General features: G+C 41.6%; 1 protein-coding gene across 5 annotated transcripts in view; it reads right to left on the reverse strand.

Annotated features, from left to right (window-relative positions):
* The window catches only part of SHLD2 (shieldin complex subunit 2), a 41,956-nt gene that overhangs the window by 16,124 nt on the left and 8,278 nt on the right, over positions 1–17,554 (reverse strand). For 4 of the 5 annotated variants that reach the window (XM_032231815.1, XM_032231816.1, XM_032231813.1 and 1 more), the window contains exon 2: positions 10,240–10,297. The gene's annotated coding sequence lies outside the window, so the exon portion shown is untranslated. Of the gene's footprint in view, positions 1–119; positions 166–10,239; positions 10,298–17,554 lie in introns of all 5 variants that reach the window. The other variant, XM_032231814.1, reaches the window with a different exon arrangement.

Genomic DNA, 17,554 nt, shown 5'->3' on the forward strand with positions numbered 1-17,554 from the left:
GTCCCGCCCCTGCATCCCATTCCCATGGGTCGTGTTGTTGCCTTCTCCCCAGCCCTGCTGAAGCCTAAAGATTGTTGCTGGGGGCCGAGAGAAGGCAAAAACTTTTCTTTCTTACTTACCTCTTTGAAATCTTGGTGTGTCTTATCCGCCGGTGCATCTTACAGTCTGAAAAATACGGTAAGTCCTCTGAAGATAATTTGAATCATAATCATTATTTCAAGCAAAATGTCCTGAACTTTGGACTTCGGAAGCACATTTTTTTTCATTCTGCTTTTGTAAACAGCATTTATATAATATAAAAAGTAAAAAAATTGGAAAAAAATATTTCCAGAAATAATGGTATTTTTTTATGTTCACACTACAAAATTGCATACAAATAAAAAAACATTTAAGGATTTCCAGTAGGCCTTTCTTAAAACTGCTTATTGCAGGGGGGGGGGGTCAAACTTGATTTCATTGAGGGCTGCATAAGGGTTGTGTTTGACCTCGGGAGGAGAAGCAGGGATGGGGGCATTTTCAGTTCAACATCACTTGTGTTGGGGGCGCCTGTGCTGGCCCGAGTGCTCTGCCAACAAAAACAGGCTCCCAAGCTTTGTTTTCGGCTGTGATGACATGTAACCCTCTGGTCACAAAAACGGAGCTCAGTAGGGCAGCCCTCCTGACCTCCATTTTTACCGGCAGAGGCACAGCGAACCGGTCCATCACTGTTTCCAAGGCAGCCCTGCGGGCTGGATCCGGCCCCCGGGCCTTGAGTTTGACACCCCTGGATTATAGTCATTAAATAAATGCAGCTGAAAAAGATGAAGAGCACAATACTGGGAACTTTCCTTTGTGTTGTTTGCACGGGAAAATCTCAGAGTCAGCTTACGCTACTTCTGTAAGCGTTTAAGCTTTGGTAAGGCAAAACATCTTTGCTAGATGACTGAGTGGGATGGTTGTCAATTGATCCCTAGACTCAAAGGTGCTTTTCCAAAAGGCAATTGGACTTTCTTGTTTTTTCCCCCCTTGAAAATGTTTCTCTTCTCATCCAAGAAGCTTCTTTGGATGACAAGTGAAACTTTTTCAAGGAAATAACAAGAAAGTACAGTAATAAGCTAGAAGATAAGAACCGAAGAAGACCTATACAGAAACCTACAGGTCCCAACGAAGACCATCTGCTGGCAACATTGGTTAGTTACAAGCAATCTCAGACAAAATTCTGAAAACCTCCTTCCCTATGCTATTATTATTTCCTATATATTTTATTGAGATTATCATACTGGAAAATGAAAATAAAGATAGTAGGGAAGCAGGGAATGGAAAGAAAAGGAAAAGAAAGGTATAGGATAACAGAGAAGAAAAAATAGTATTGACTTCTGTCAGAGTGTGCACAGGTCTATCATGTGTATCAACCCAGAAACAAGTACAGTCAACAGTGGTTTATATCAAAGAGTGGTTTTCTACAATAGGAAATTAGGAATACTATACTTACACGTGCTACAAGCAGTATCTAAACAAACAGCAATTATAGCAGGGAAGAAACTTGATGAACTGACGAACCCATCAGTAGGGCCTCCTCTTATTACAGAGCCTCTTAAAAGGATAACAGCCAAAGACCCTGCTGACTCATTCCCCTCATTGCATCAGCTGGTGAGCTCTTAAATTTTCACCTTGAAAACTTCCAACCTTTTTCATTGCAATAAAGTACAATATGAAATCGCTACAAACATTTGTAGATTACCAAACCAAATAAACCAAGGATGGAATTAACAGATGAGAATTCAAGAATCCAGAAAAGGGGAAAAAATTGAGAAACTCTTTCAGTTCAATGAAGAATAGTTTCAACTAACAATTTGAATGCTTAAATAAAATCTGCAGGTGTTGTCAGTTTGAGCTCAAACATGTTTATTCTGTATTATAATTCTGGGGAAATTCCATAAACAGTTATGTCTCAGTAGTAGCCAAGCAGAGATTAAAGGTTATGCTATGTTTAACGAGAGGCATGATGAAATTTTAGGCAGTGGCCTACTATCAGCAAGATGGAATTTGCTATCTGTTGGGAGAGTTCAAAAGTAAAAAAAGGAATAACAAAAGTAAATATTTCAAGCAAAAAAAAAATTGAAATCCACTCCATCCTTGTTCGTAAATAAATTACATTTACTAGTAAAAAGGGGATATTTTATTTTATATTTGTAACTTTGTAAGGGTCAACATTTCAAAATGCTCAGTTAATATGTATGTATGTATGTATGTATGTATGTATGTATTTATTTATTTATTTATTTTATTGGAACTGTTGGAAACAGTTGTTCTGCTGAACAATCTTGAGATTGTTCAGCAGAAGCAATCAGAGAAAGTTGTAGGCACTCCATTGCTGGAGGTATTCAAGAAAAGATTATCTGGGATATAGTAAGGACTCCTGCCCTGGGCAAATGATTGGACTAGATCAGGGGTCACCAACCTTTCGGACCTCAGAAACCACTAAATTCATTATAATTTTAAATCCCGCGGACCACAAATATGATTTTTTAAAAACAATAAATAGTATTTAGTGCAATATAAAAATGCAAATAATTTTTCTGCCGACCACAAAAATTTTCTCGTGGACCACAAATTGGTGACCGCTGCTCTAGAAGACAGAGATGCCAGACCAGGTGCGGCCATTCTGAACTGAAACTTCCCTTCTGCTGGTTTAAAAATCAGAATTTTGAAAGAATATAATGTATTTTTATTCCTCCAAATGTCCTTGGATAAAATGCTCTCCCAACAACTGGGTGACATTCACTCCACCTGTCAACTTGACCTGCAACTTCTCAAAAATCTGCAATTATCCTCATTCTTCAACAGCACATTCTACTGAAGGCCTCAGTATCTCTTGAGGGTCATAATGCTGATGGTGGAACAGAATATGTGCCCAAACTCTACTCCCAGTAAACTCGGAAGAGGAGAAGGAGGAAGAGGGAGGAGGAGGAAGAGGAGGAAGGAGTGGAGGAGAAGGAGGAGGGGGAGAATGATTGCTGAAGTATTCTTTTGCTTTGCAAACAGCAGACAAACCAGAACAATGTTGGGTGAAACAGGCCAGGACAGACCGTAGGCCAGACTAGAGGAAGAAAGGGGAGAAATTAGGATGGGCATGTTCCCATTGCATAAGGAGGCAACAGAGACACCAAGACTGGAGACCACCCAAGTCACTTCTATGCAGATCCTCAACTGCATAATGATCAAAATCAGTAGGATGGTTTCTGACTCGGCTAAGGTTTTTAGTTTGGTCTTGCAAAGGAAGGCATGGAACAATTGTCTGCCCTGGCCCTACCTGGCCTCCAGCTCCCAATCATGCGTGGCCAAAAAAAAGGTGGCCTCTAACCTGGTTTGATCACCATACTTGGGAAGCCTCCATCCTCCAGGGAGGAGTTGATGGCTTTGCTGCCGTGAGCCAAGAAGGACAAGGGTTGAGCAAGCAACACGGCAGCGTTGGTCAAACAATTTGCTCAAGTTTTTAGATAAAATCAACCAAAAGAAATCTGGATAATTGCAGCCACAAGAGGCCTAACCTGGGTTTCATCACATACATCCTTGTTGGTCATTTCATCCCTAGGCAGGGATTATTTGCCTAGTCACTTCTATAGACCATAAGCACATACAGTACTCCTGGATAAAGAGTAGGCTGGAGGTCAAAGTAGATACGCAATTGAGAGTAGCCAGAGGAAACCACCTTTCATACAAAGGGCTGACCAGTACCCATGACCCACCACCATTAATCTGAAAGCCCAGTTGCCTTCTGGGGGATTTTATGGATTAATTTATTAACTAATATCCTGCCTTTTGACTCAGGTCTAACTGGGCAAGATTGGTTTAGTGAACCCCAAAAGTACTTGACAATAAATATGCCATATGGCATACCTGGGGAAAGTTATTGTTAATATTAAAATAATGTTTTTTCAATAGCCAAGTCAGGAGAGATTTTGGGGGGATATAATGGCATTTGAGGTACCATCCTGTTGGTTTTGGTGTTCTTCAGTTCCTTGTGAATTTGTGCCTATGTCTGTGAAATCATGGGACTTGCCTATCATCATTTCTTCTTCTTCTTCTTCCTCCTCCTCCTCTTCTTCTTCTTCCTCTTCTTCGCACTTGGCCAAGAAAGAATTCTATTATATCCTCCTTCTTCTTCCCCTCCCTCTTCTTCTTCTTCTCCTCCTCACCACCTCCTTCTTCTCCCTCCCTTCTTCTTCCTCTTCCTTCCCCGCCCCTCCTCTTTATTCTTCCTCCCACTCCTCCTCCTTCCCCTCCCTCTTCTTCTTCTTCCCCTTCTCCTTCTGCTCCTCCCTCCTCCTGTTTTTTGATTCTAATTGCCAGTGTAGCCTATAGTCTTGGCATGTCTTGGGGTAGTGGTGTCTCCCATCAATTCCAATTAAATCTTCCCCTGCTTTGGTTTTAGACTATGCTACAGCCAATACTGTCAAGTGTTGAGAATGACCCTTGGTTCAACGTTTCTGCATCTCCCTGGTAGCTTAATGATCACCTGAAATTCTAACTTACATTCTGATCGTGCAATAAAGTTTTTAAAAAAATAGTGAAAGTTACTGAATGGGGGGAAAAATATCTGCCACTCACATGTCCTGGTAGGAAGTGAAAAGGCACATTTCCATTAGCACAGTTAATTATTACACCATTTCTCAATATGTTCCCCATATGGACAGCCAATAGAACATTACCTCTTTATCTGTAAAGTGGTCAGAGTCTTATAGATGGGTCAATGATCTATTAAAATCCAACTAGTTGCATCAGCAGCTTTTGAGCTTTGCTAGGCACTGCAACAAATTGTTGAAACTGCTCTTACCACAGTATTTGAACACACAAAAGGAAGGAAGAGACTGAGAGGAAAAAAGTACTTGCACAAGCATGTTAATAAGATGAAAGATTTGTATGTGCAATTCTTGATCATCTGCGATTGTTTGGGCAATACTGTTTAGTATGTTTTTGTACTTAGGGCTGTACGTGTTTCGAAAATGATTTTGAACACAGGTTTTGAAACACACAAGAAGAGGAGGAGGAAGAAGAGGAGGAGGAGAGGAAAAGAGGAAGAGGAGGAAAGAAAAGAGGAGGAGGAAGAGAAGGAAGAAGAGGAGGAAGAAGAGGAGGAAAAGAAGTAGAAGTAGTGGTGGTGGTGGTAGCAGTAGTAGTAGTAGATGAAGAGGAAGAGGAAGAAGAAGACAATGCAACATTTTATTTTTCTGCAACTATGATTCCAGATCACTTCTCTCAATGGCCTGGATTACACCTTAGAGTCTGAACTCGAAATTATGTATTACCAACCATAAGGCCAGGTTCACACATTGCAATTATTCAGAATTACAGAATTCACACTTTAACTTTGCACCAGGGATGTTAGTGTTAGTACCAGCTGGTGTTACTATACAAGGAAGAACAGAGTTAGGTTTGAAGTGGGCAGGTTACCACAAGCCACTGTAAAATCCACAGCTATCTCAAAATCAAGTTAATCGTTATTTTTTTAGAACAGATAAAGATAGGCATCAAATTAGATAACTTTGCTCTTAAGCATATGTATACTCAACACCTGGGTGCCATGAAAATAATAATGAAGGTATGGGTCACCTTGGATATCGTGGGCAGATATAGCTAAAATACAACTGTGATATTCCAGTTTCTGACTGAAAAAATAAGCAAGTGGCAGATTTTATAGACTAACAAACCATTTAATGAGAAGTTCTAGGTTATCAATAATGTGCTGCTCACGCAGCCAAAATTTAGCAGGCAAAAAGTACAAAGTGCATTTTTAAAATTAAGCCTGAGTTGCAACAGCATCATTATTCAAGTTTAATTTTCAGTTGGGTGTTGCATAAAAAAGGTACAAAAGGAAATTGACTTAATAAACTGGTAATCCTTAGGGTATTAGCTCAGCGGTACCGTTTTCTCCTATGGAATATATTTTGGCCAGTTTCATTTGATTGCATTTTTAAAGTTATTTATCTGATTTAAATGACAACAAAACAGAATCTTCAGAAAAACTTGGGACAAAGTCTTAGATCAAAGGAAGAACTGCTTTTTAAGAAATTCTGAGGTTCAGTCAGAAACTTTCTACATAATCTCCCATGCCTGTAACTTTTAACTGAATGAAAAAGGACATTAAAGGGCAAAACCTTTTCAACCAACATATCTCACACAGGCTAGTTTTACAGAATGCCAGGACTTGTGACTCCCATGTGAATGAAATTCTCATGTTCCTTGACATCTTCCCATGAGTTAATGTGAAAGCCTAAGAAGCTTGCAAGTTAAAAAATAAAATAAAAATCAATGGGGATCACTCAATGACCCGGCTGATGGCAAGAGCACAGATTTGGCCTTGAAATTTATTTCCTTGGGAAGCTCGCAAGGAAAAAGTCAATGGGGACCTTGCAGGAACCCAACAGGTCATGGGTTGTCTAGTCTACAAAGAAAATACCACATAACACAACCAGATTTGATCCTGAAAAGCGGGCCAGCATCGACTTCAATGGATGAACAACATTTAATGATGGCACAACATTTAATGATGGCACAGTGGTGAGAATGCAGTACTGCAGGCTACTGCTGACTGCCAGCAGTTCAGCAAATCAATTCTCATTGGCTCAAGGTTGACTCAGCCTTCTATCCTTCGGAGGTCGGTCAAATGAGGACCCAAATTGTTGGGGGCAATAGGCTGACTCTGTAAATTGCTTAAAGAGAGCTGTAAAGCATTGTGAAGCAGTATATAAGTCTAAGTGCTATTGCTATGGAATAATTTTTTTTCTCAAAAAATAGATGTGAGGATAAGAGGACTGTCAGAGTTTGCTGCAACAATCACATCACACACAGGAAATTGATTCAGCAAGATTCATTAACTTCTCTTTATATATAATATAACACATGAAGCAAATATACAATACCAAAAGCAGGTTTTCCAACGTGATAGTAAATACAAGCAAACACAGGCAGAAGCAGAGGAGATAACAGTTTCAGAGAACAGTTTAGAGCAGCAGACTAGTTTAAAGCTCAGCACAGACTCAGAGCTTTAGTACAGAAGTTAAGCTAAGCCACGCCCAAGCTCCTAGCTGTCTCTAGCAAATAATGTTTCAGTTTTCAAACAGCACTCATTGGCTGACCTAGTTGCCATGTCTATTCATTGGCTGACCTGGTTACCATGTCTCTGCCAAGTCTCATACACACTGACAAGAATTATGTATGTTCTTGCCAATGTTTTCAAAAGAATGGACAACCATCATTTTCCATCAAGGAGAAAGGTATCTAGAACTGATGTTTCACGACAGTGAGAACAATTAATCATTAGAACGGTTTGTTTTTGGAAACTGTGGATGTTCCAATACTGGAGATTTTTAAGAAGAGACTGGACAGCCACTTATCTGGAATGGTGTAAGATACTCCTGAGTAGGAGGTTTGACTAAAATACCTCCTGTTATTCTGTTTCCTTTATCCTTCTAGTCATTTGCTCCTATTTTTCTTTCCAACTTTATCACCTAGTTTACCCTGTTCTTTGTTGCTATCTATACTTTTATTATGTTCAACAATTACAAGATAAAATTTCCAATGCAACACGTAACATTTAATTGAATCCTCTCACTTGAAAAGGATCTATTTCTGAATGACATGTATTTGTACTTTGTTTCTGAATATTTTATGTCAAAGTCAATTATGACAGGATCACCAATCCCTTGCAATCCAACATGACATAATCTTTCTCACAATTATTCTTTCCATACCCAAATTTTCCAATTAAAAACCATCCATCGTTATAGGTTCTAATCAGATTCCAATAACAATGGGAACTCGGAGAGAAGTTAGGAAATAAGAATTTTGCATTTCCTAGAAGTCTATGAAGTAGAACACTTGGCCTGAAATGTAAACAAATACCTTTGGCACAATCAAGGAAGTTTACAGTTATACAACATGTAGTGTTCCTATTAAAATGTAACTAATGTGAAAGATGAATGCATAACTAAGACCGCATTATGCAATGAATGAGAGCAAGGAATGGACTCGCCGGTCACAAGACAGCTACAAGAACGGACGACTATTATGCTCAGCAGAAAGCTAGCTTGGAAAAAAAAAATATCAAAAGATGGAGGAGGACTCTTCAATAGCAATCTTAAATTGCTCATGTGGTCAAGGGGGATCTTTGAAAGGTTTGGATGCATTTCAACCAGAAGATTTTAAAGGGATTGAGGAGGAGCATAAATCATTTAATAGGTTTATATTACTACCCAGGGTAGATTTCTGACACAGTTTCTGAAGTGAAGTGGCTCCTTCATCATTTTTTTTATGTAAAAGATTGTGAAATTATGAATTAAAGTTCAGTATATATAATGGTGGGAAATACCACATCCACACCCACACACCACAGCACACTGTACTGTATACACAGACACCTAGACACAGACAAAAATATAAAAATTCCTTTCTCATCCTTATGGTGGGTATGTGTCTTCCTCAATCTAGGGTCCTCTACCATAGGCCTGGGATGGACGGATGGATGGATAGACGGACAAACCAGAGGCCTGGGATAGAGGGATGGACGGACAGACCAGAGGCCTGGGATGGATGGATGGATGGATAGATGGATGAATGGATGGATGAATGGACAGATCAGAGGTCTGGATAGATGGATGGATGGACAGACCAGAGGCCGGACAGACAAACCAGAGACCTGGGATAGATGGGTGGGTGGATGCATGCACTAGAGGCCTGGGATGGATGGAGAGATGAGAAATAGATAAGATAGATAAATAATGTAGCTATCTGACAGACAGACAGACAGACAGGTAAAGATCTTCCCACTTCCCATGTAAAGATCTTCCCACTCCACTGCACTGTACAGTAGAAGGCATTTTAAGGCACAACTTCCTAAGAAGTTGAAGTAGGATTGGGGAGACTAGGGTTCTGCTTCACCCTCAGCCATTGGACCAATTCTCCCCCTCTGCCCACCTACCAAATGTGCCTTGAACTCCCAGATATGAATCTAACGAAGGAACAGGAACAGGCATCAAAAGCCACCGAAAATGTCAACAGAGCAATATATTCCCTCTCTCTGGTGTTTGACGAAGATCAAATATTAGTACAGTATTTGTGCCCCAGACTCACAGACAGTAAACACCCACCCAGATAAGCTTCTTTGACCCAGAGTTCCCTGGAGCTGGATTGCTATTATGTGGGATTTTGTCTTTTAATTTAAGACTAGCCGATAATGTGGCGTTGCCCGGGTATTTATTTATAGGGGGAAAATATCCAGACCAAACGTAATTTCTAATGTTGGATTTTCCCCCTTGCCAGAGGGAGCCCCTTATAGAGTACTGTGAAGCTGTTACCATAGCAACTCCACTGCACTGTACAGTAGAAGCCATTTTAAGGCACAACAGGCTGTATCTTATCCCCCTCCCCTTGAGAGGTTTTAGGGATATATATATGTGTGTGTGTGTGTGCGCGTGCGTATATGTATATAATATATATATATATATATATATGTATGTATGTATGTATGTATGTATGTACATACGTGTGTGTGTATCCCTAAATACATACACAGACACAAAGACAGACAGACAGACAGACAGACAGACATAGATGAAAGATGAATGAAAAGTATTCTTAAGAAATGCCCCTTAAAATTCTCTTTATGACATCACTGCTGCAAAAGTTCAATGAGAAAAAGAATGTTATCTCATCACGATGGGCTCTTTTTCCTAAGCATGCTATGCTCAACTCCCCTGAATTTCCTGCCCTCTCTGGAGCTTTTTGAAGGTCTGCCACAGAAAAGAGAGTCTCGATTTACTCTCCAAAGCACGTGAAGGTAGGGCAAGAAGTAACTGGTGGAAACTGGTCACAGGGAGAGCCAACCTGGAATTAAGGAGGAATTTCTTGGCAGTGAGAACAATTAATCCACTCCAGAAGTTGTGGGTGCTCCATCGCTGAAAGTTGTCAAGAAAAGATTGTCTGGGATATAGTAAGGACTCCTTCCCTGGTCACCAAACTTTTGGACATCAGGAACCACTAAATTCATAATTTTAAATCCCGCGGACCACTAATACCGATTTTTTTTAAAAAAATGATACACAGTATTTAGTGCAATATTAAAAAATGCAAATTATTTTTCTGCGGACCACCAATGGTCCACAGACCATTGTCTTTCACAGCTCAAAACCGAGATTGCTGAAATGACAACTCGGCATGAAAAATCAGATCTGAAGGGCAATATTTCTTTCTCATTTTTACCTCTGTCCACCTTTAATGAAGAAGTTCCCTTTCATTCTCTTCGTTAACTTCCAGCAGTCTGTAAAAAAAAAAAAAAGAAGCCAGTTTTACAGATCTGACAGAAGCCAAAATACCTGTGTGGGCCAAAGCGCTGGGCACTGCTACCCAAATTTCTCCAAAATAAATAGAAGAACCAGATATAAACCCCTCTGCCTTGTGTGCCTTTGTTACAATTCACATTTCTGGGTCCCATTTTCCTCCAAATGGTTTTGATTAAAAATTCTTAGCAATTGGGAGTCCCTTTCCAACGTCCGTCATGCTAAATTATGTAAGATTATATGAGGCCAGCAGAACACAACCCCAAAATTGTGCGCTGTTGAACAAATGATTGGTGGGGGGGTGGGTTAGAGGAGAGCAACTTGTCTCGCTGGCTTATTCTTAATTGCTGATAATGGTTCTGCCATATTTCTGCTCTGCAAAAGCTATTGCAAAGTTTAGAGAGTGTTATAGCGCAGGATACAAAGCCCGGCACAAGAGACAAAAGGTCTCTTTGTAACCATCTAGGATTCAGGCCATAAACTTCGGCTCTTCTGCTTGTGAACAGCAATGCAAAGGTTCTGGAGTTCAGCTACTCACAAGACCAAAAAAGTGCCCAATTAAGTCTTCCCCTCCCCCACCTAAAATGCCCTTTCTGGAAATCCTGAGGTCAGCCAGATTTCTGCTCATAAACGTTTGACTGGCATTTGCATTTTCCTGCAGTGCTGAAGGTTGCCTGGCATTTCCTCTGTTGGCTTTCACTGAGCAGTGAAGCCCAGATTTTTTTTTACAAGGCGGGGGGGGGGGGGATTAACGTTTTGGAGATCTGTGTGGTTTTGTCTTTTATTCCTCTATGTCCGTTAAGGTTATTTATTTGGTTTTTATTTTGCAAATCACTAGGAGCTGAGCTGAGCAGGACACCAATATTGCCAAACAAATATACATGACCTTGTTAGTTTCCAGCTTCAAAGGTAATATATTGGTAAAAAAATCTATTCGCTCTTTGACTGTGGATCAGAATGCATATGTGGCGAATGATTCAGACCAGCAGTGAAATAAAGGTAATCCTCGAGTTACGACAGTTCACTTAGTGACTGAAGTTACACGATTAGCCTCCCCAGTGTTTACAACAAAGTCCCAAAATTTCAAATGTTGCATTACCACGCCAGTTGTTCGCCCTTATGAATGACAGCAACATTCACCCTATTCCCTGTCCCCCACAACTGCTTCCCACATCCATCCTGCCGTACCAGACTCACTTACCTTGCAAAGATCTGACTCTGCCATGGTTTCTTGGCCTTTGAAGAAGAGGAGAGCAGGACGATTTCGTTTCCAGCATCTGGTCGGTTTGCAAATGCTTTTCGTGCCGATAATGAAGTATTGGGGGGGGGGGGGACACCGTGATCTCATGCGACTTCAGGCACCCATTCTCTGCAAAAGTGGAGAGATGCCGGAAGTCATGTGAGATCACAGCCCCCAGAACCTTTCACTCTGGACTAGAAGACCTCCAAGGTCCCTTCCAGATCTATTCTGATTCTCTTAACGCAAAAAGCACTTGCAAGCCAACCAGACGCAAGAAGCAAAGTCATCCTGTTTTCCTCTGCCTCAAAGGCAAAGAAACTGTGGCAGAAAGAAGACAGATCCTTGAAGGTGAGTCAGGTGTGGCAGGAAGGGAGGTGGGGGAAGCATGAGTTATCTCAGTGGATCGGGTGGCCTGTTCCATCACTAAACACCCCCCCACGGCCCTCCCCACCCTAAGATACCTCATGCTCTTAACAACCCGCACATTTGATTAGCAAATGCGAAGGCAAAAGCAGGGAGTGATCACATCCAAGTTACATAATTCACTCCTACGAATCTTCAGAGTTACAAATGTAATTGGCAGTCTCCATTACATTCGTAACTCGAGGATTACCTGTACAGTTCTATATAAAAATGTAAAGGCAAGTGAAAGATCTCTCTATATTCCTATTACCTTTAAAATGAAGCTACTGAATTCTCAGTGTATCTATTAATGCAATCAGGGATGTCACTGGGACTGACAGACAAGATCCAGAATTTGGGGTGGATTTTCTATTTTTAAATATCTACCCACCCCAGCAAGAAAATGAGTAAGTACTGTACCAGATTTTCCACTTTACCAGACCAGCTCTTAGAGAGATGCAAAGTTCCATAACCACTCATTGCAGTACAGATAATCCTTGACCTACACAATTGAGTCCAAATTTTGATTGCTAAGTGAGACATTAGTTACATGAGTTTTGCTCCATTTTATGACCTTTCTTTGCCACAGTTGTTAAGTCAATCACTGCAATAATTAGGTTAGCCACACAGTTGTTAAGTGAATCTGTCTTCCCCCTTGTCAGAAGGCCGCAAAAGGGTATCACATGACTCCGGGACACTGCAACCGTCATAAATGTGAGTCAGCTGCCAAGCGTCTGATTTGGATCACATGACCTTGGGATGCTGCAATGGTCATAAGTATGAAAAACAGCCATTTTACTTTTTTTCCATGCCGTTGTAACTTCGAACTGTCACTAAATGAACTGTGGTAAGTTGAGGACTACCTATATCTCTCTGGATGTATTTCTTGAATTCCTTACAGTTTCTTGTCACCCCACAAAAGGAAAGTGCTGGACAACACACCAGCCTCAACATGGCTACCCAGAGAAGAAACGAGAACTCCAAAGCAGGCAAAAAAATGTATTTGCAGACAAGAAAACTCTTCTGACTGATTTTGCAATGGTGCATAGCTTGAGAGTTCAGCTGTGCAGTGGGGGGGAAAGGTCTTCCTATCTTTGATCTCTGCTCTATGTCGCTAGTTCATTTCTTTCATTCCGGGATCGTACAAATGATTGTTCAAATGAGACCAAATGTGAAATACTAAACGGGTAGTAAAAAATACTAAATGGAAGGTGCAAAGGGCAACAGGTACATGCCCTTAGCTTGTGCCCCAGCCCCTACGTGATCACAAGCTGCAGAGTACAGAGTGCATGACCCTGTGGCAGCTGATCTCTTTCATTCATTCAGGACAAGAAAGAAAGAAAGAAAGAAAGAAAGAAAGAAAGAAAGAAAGAAAGAAAGAAAGAAAGAAAGAAAGAAAGAAAGAAAAGGGAGGGAGGGAGGGAGGGAGCGAGATAGGTTGGCTCTAGGTCATGACAATTTTAACTTTTCTACATTATTTTTGCCTTGGACAGAAAAACATTTATGGAATCTAATGACGCTTTGATACCTGCAATAAAGAAAAGTACAGGTAATCTTCAGGTTATAAGTGTTCCCTTAGCGAACGTTCAAAGTTTTGTGATAAGGGCCCCCTAGTGTCTGCAAACAAGTCCAAAAGCTATGAATCTTGCAGCACCACAGCAGTTGTTCTCCCTTATGAATAACCGCAATCTCTCTGAAACATTCATCCTGAACGTTGCCAGCAGAAATGGAGCTTTTGAGGAGGGGATTCCCCCCTCCCTCAGAAGCTCCCTTTGGGCCTCAGGCTCCCCACAATTTCTTCCCCCACAACCTGCCACGCCAGGACACTTACTTTTGGGGATCTAGCAAGCAGTCTCCTCTCCAGCCTCTCAGCCATGTGCGCTCCTCTGCAGTTCCATTCGGACCTCTGTAGGCCTCACCAAGGTTGTCAGCCGAAATGGGAGTTTTTGAGGGGTGAATCTGCCCCTCCAATGCTCCATTTGGCCTGTAATGGGTCATGGAAGCCCTGCGGAGGCCCAAACAGAGCATCAGAGAGGTGGATTCACCTCTCAGAAGTTCCATTTTGGCCGGCAACATGCTTGGCAAGGCCTACAAAGGCCCAAATAGAAGTGAAGAGGAGCGCACATGGCTGAGAGGTGACTGCTTGCTAGATATTCACAAGGTAAGTGACCCAGCGTAACAGGTTGGAGGGGGAAGCAATTGTGGGGAATATGAAGCATTTCAGTGGGTTGGGGAAGCCTTGGGTACTCTTAAGCAGGTGCCTATTCCATCAGTAGCCCCCCTCCCATGGCCTGCCCCACCCTGGAATACCCCTTGTGCACTTTATGAGCCTCACATTCAATTAGCGAATGCATGGGTGAAAGGAGGAAGTGATCCCGTTCAAGGTACAAGATTCACTCCCACGAATCCTCGGGTTAGGAATGAAATGGGCAGGCTCCATTACATTCATAACCCGAGGAGTATCTGTATATGTGGTTTTGCTGATGCCTTGTGTCTCTATATGCAGCCTTATGCGATTAATGACACATGCAAAGTACAATGTTAGCCTAAGTCCATGATGGCAAACCTATGGCACGTGCTGGCCAGCTGACTTCGGCCTTATTTTAAGGCCGTTTTTCGCCTGAAGGCTCCAGAGGGCCTCCAGGGGTGGTGGGGTGGCTGTTTTCACCCTCTCCAGACTCCTGGAAAGCCTCTGGAGCCTGGGGAGGGCAAAAAATGGGGTCCATTGTGTGCCAAAAGTGCGGGAGGAGGGTGAGGGTCTTCTGCACATAGCATCATGGGTGTGGGCACACTCACGCATGCCCCCCCCCCGCACTCTGCTTTTGGCACGTGATGGAAAAAATTAGCCGTCACTGGCATAAGTGGATTAGACACTGCCATTTCTTTCTTGCATCTAACAGGAACTGAATGTAGGTTGACCTACACATTCTCGAGTAATGTAGGCCACACTTCCTTTATTTCTACTTTTATTTGACTTTTATTGGTCTCTTATTATAGTGCTTAAGAAATGCAATGTTTCATTCGGAGCCCAAAGATTTGGATAAAGAGTTTCCTTAACAAATTCTCCTACTTATGTAACTTCCATCACAGCTCATGGAGGGTTAACACTGATTCATCAGGGACTCGGGGGACATTTCTCCTTTCTTTTGGGGGAAAAATGGCCTCTAAAAAGAAGGAAGTGCACATGTTCCAGATTGAGACAAAGATAGCATGCGGTATGGTTGGTTATCAGCAAACATCCTTAAAGATCTCAGAGAAGCTGTTACTCCACCTTCAAAGTGATTTAGAAGCCCACTTTTAAAGTACTGTATTTTTCAGAGTAGAAGGTGCACCTTTTTCCCTCAAAAAAGAGGCTGAAAATTTGGGTGCGACTTATACACTGAATACAGCATTTTTGCCTCCCGAAACCCTGTCCCCTCAACTAAAATGGCTGTACACCACCTTTAGAAGGCTTTCAGAGTGCTCCTGGGGGCTGCGGAGGGCAGAAATGAGCGAAACACGGACTGTTTTTTGCTCATTTTTGCCCCCACCCCCCATGAGCACCCTACAAACCTCGTAGAGGATATTCATGCCCCTTTTTGGGGGGGGGGGAAACCGGGCCTGTTTTCGCAAAACATGGGCCGTTTTCAGGAGGTCTGCAGAGTGCAAAAACTTTTTTAAAAAAATTTGCCTCTTCAAAATCTTGGTGTGTCTTATACTCCGGTACATTTTATACTCCAAAAACACAATATTTGCCTCAACTTGAGAAAACAGCATGGTTCATTTTGGGGGTCGGGAGGGGAACAGTTCCTGTCCATTCACAGGCTAGGGATGCAGACTGTCCACAGGCACGGCCAACTATGGAAACTCTTCTTATCTCTTGGGATATCTGATGCAAGCCCTTCCTGCCATGGCTCCTGCGCCAGCAACTTCAATGCAAACAGATGGAAAGAGGAGGATTTTCAAAATGCCAACTTCACATGACGGTTACGTGTTTGTTTGTTTTTTGCAAGCTATGCCCCTTTTCTTACACTGGAAAGAGAGGAGAAAAAAAACCTGCATCAGTACAGCTGTTACTTCACTATGGCAGCTTTCTAGCATTCTGAAGGTCACAACAGTTTAGAGGGTTGAGAAAATATCTGCAGACTCCTCACATCCTGGACATAAACTGTTTCAACTACTCCCCTGGGGACCCCGCTATAGGGCACTGCATGGCAAAACAACTAGACACAAAAGACAGTTTTTTCCCACCCCATGCCATCGTTTTGCTAAACGCTTAATTCCCACAGCACTCCTTTGCCTAAGGACATCTAACCCTGTAGCAGGACTGTATTATTGTTATCCTTCTCACCTTTCCTATTGCCTACTCCTGTTGATCTCTTATATGACTATTCCTTTGTGGGTTGTATCTTATGATTTATGACTTTGTTGCTTCTATGTATAGTGAGAGTTTCTGCACAGGAGACTAATTCCTTGTGTGTCCCATCACACTTGGCCAATAAAGAATATTCTATTCTATTAATGTAGGTTGCCATACAGCATATAATGAACACTGCTTTCATGAAATGTAAACAATGTAAGTGTATTTATGTCAGGGTTATATATATCCTGCCCTATGCCCAATGAAACCTGAAGCAAACAGTATCAAGCTATATATCTAATAGGCTTTGATATTTTATTGTACAATAATTCAGCTTTGCCTTAATCAGAAGTAACTCTCCTTTAAGTTTCCACACTTATTTTTCTAACGGGACACAGCACAGAGAACATGTGATCTCCTGTGAGTTTCTGGACTCCCTTTTTTTTCTAGCAATTCTGAAAATGCTCACTTCAGTTTTCCTTTCTGAAAAGCGGACGATGAAATCTTAAAAGATAGCTCTACAAATCTCCGTTTTTATTTTTAAAAAGCTCCAAGGATTGGTATTGAAGCTGATATGAAACAAGCCAACATCCAGCTCAGAATCTGATTTAAAAGTTGGCACAGTCAATCTGTAGTTCCCATTAAGAGTTGGTTTCAACTCTTTAATAGTTAGAAATGTCAAATTTGGTGTGTGTGAGAGAGAGATGGAGGGGGGGGGAGCGAGTGCTGGCCCTCATTCCTTGCTAGATGTGCCCTCCCTGCAAATATTCATATTTTATTTTTTTACTTCATCAGCCAGTATCTCAGCTGCAACCGTGTAAACTCTGCTTTCACTCAGGAGCCCTGAAGACACTACAGCGCAAGCGAGAAAAAGACATCCATTATCCATTATGCTGTGGTTGTGTTCACATGAGACTATTCGTCAGGACAGTTCAACTAGCAGCTGCATTGGCATTACATGGGGTACTATTGATCTAACCCAGTATTTATTTATATGACCAAAGAACAGGAAATCCTCCAAGACAACCTAACCCAAAACAAGGGAATGGGGTCGTAGGAAAATGCACATTAACAACACATAAAGTAAAAACAATCCAACAAATTCAGCACTTTCCATCCTGGGGCAAAATGCTCATCTGTTGCTATTCATTTAGTCATTCATACATGGCTGTGTTTATCTGACACACTGAACTGGGAGGAAGGGATCTCCAAGAATAAGCAGTTACACTGGCATAATGGATAATAGTGGGCCCTATT

This window comes from Thamnophis elegans, chromosome 15 (assembly GCF_009769535.1).
Source record: "Thamnophis elegans isolate rThaEle1 chromosome 15, rThaEle1.pri, whole genome shotgun sequence".
Classification (NCBI taxonomy): Eukaryota; Metazoa; Chordata; class Lepidosauria; order Squamata; family Colubridae; genus Thamnophis; species Thamnophis elegans.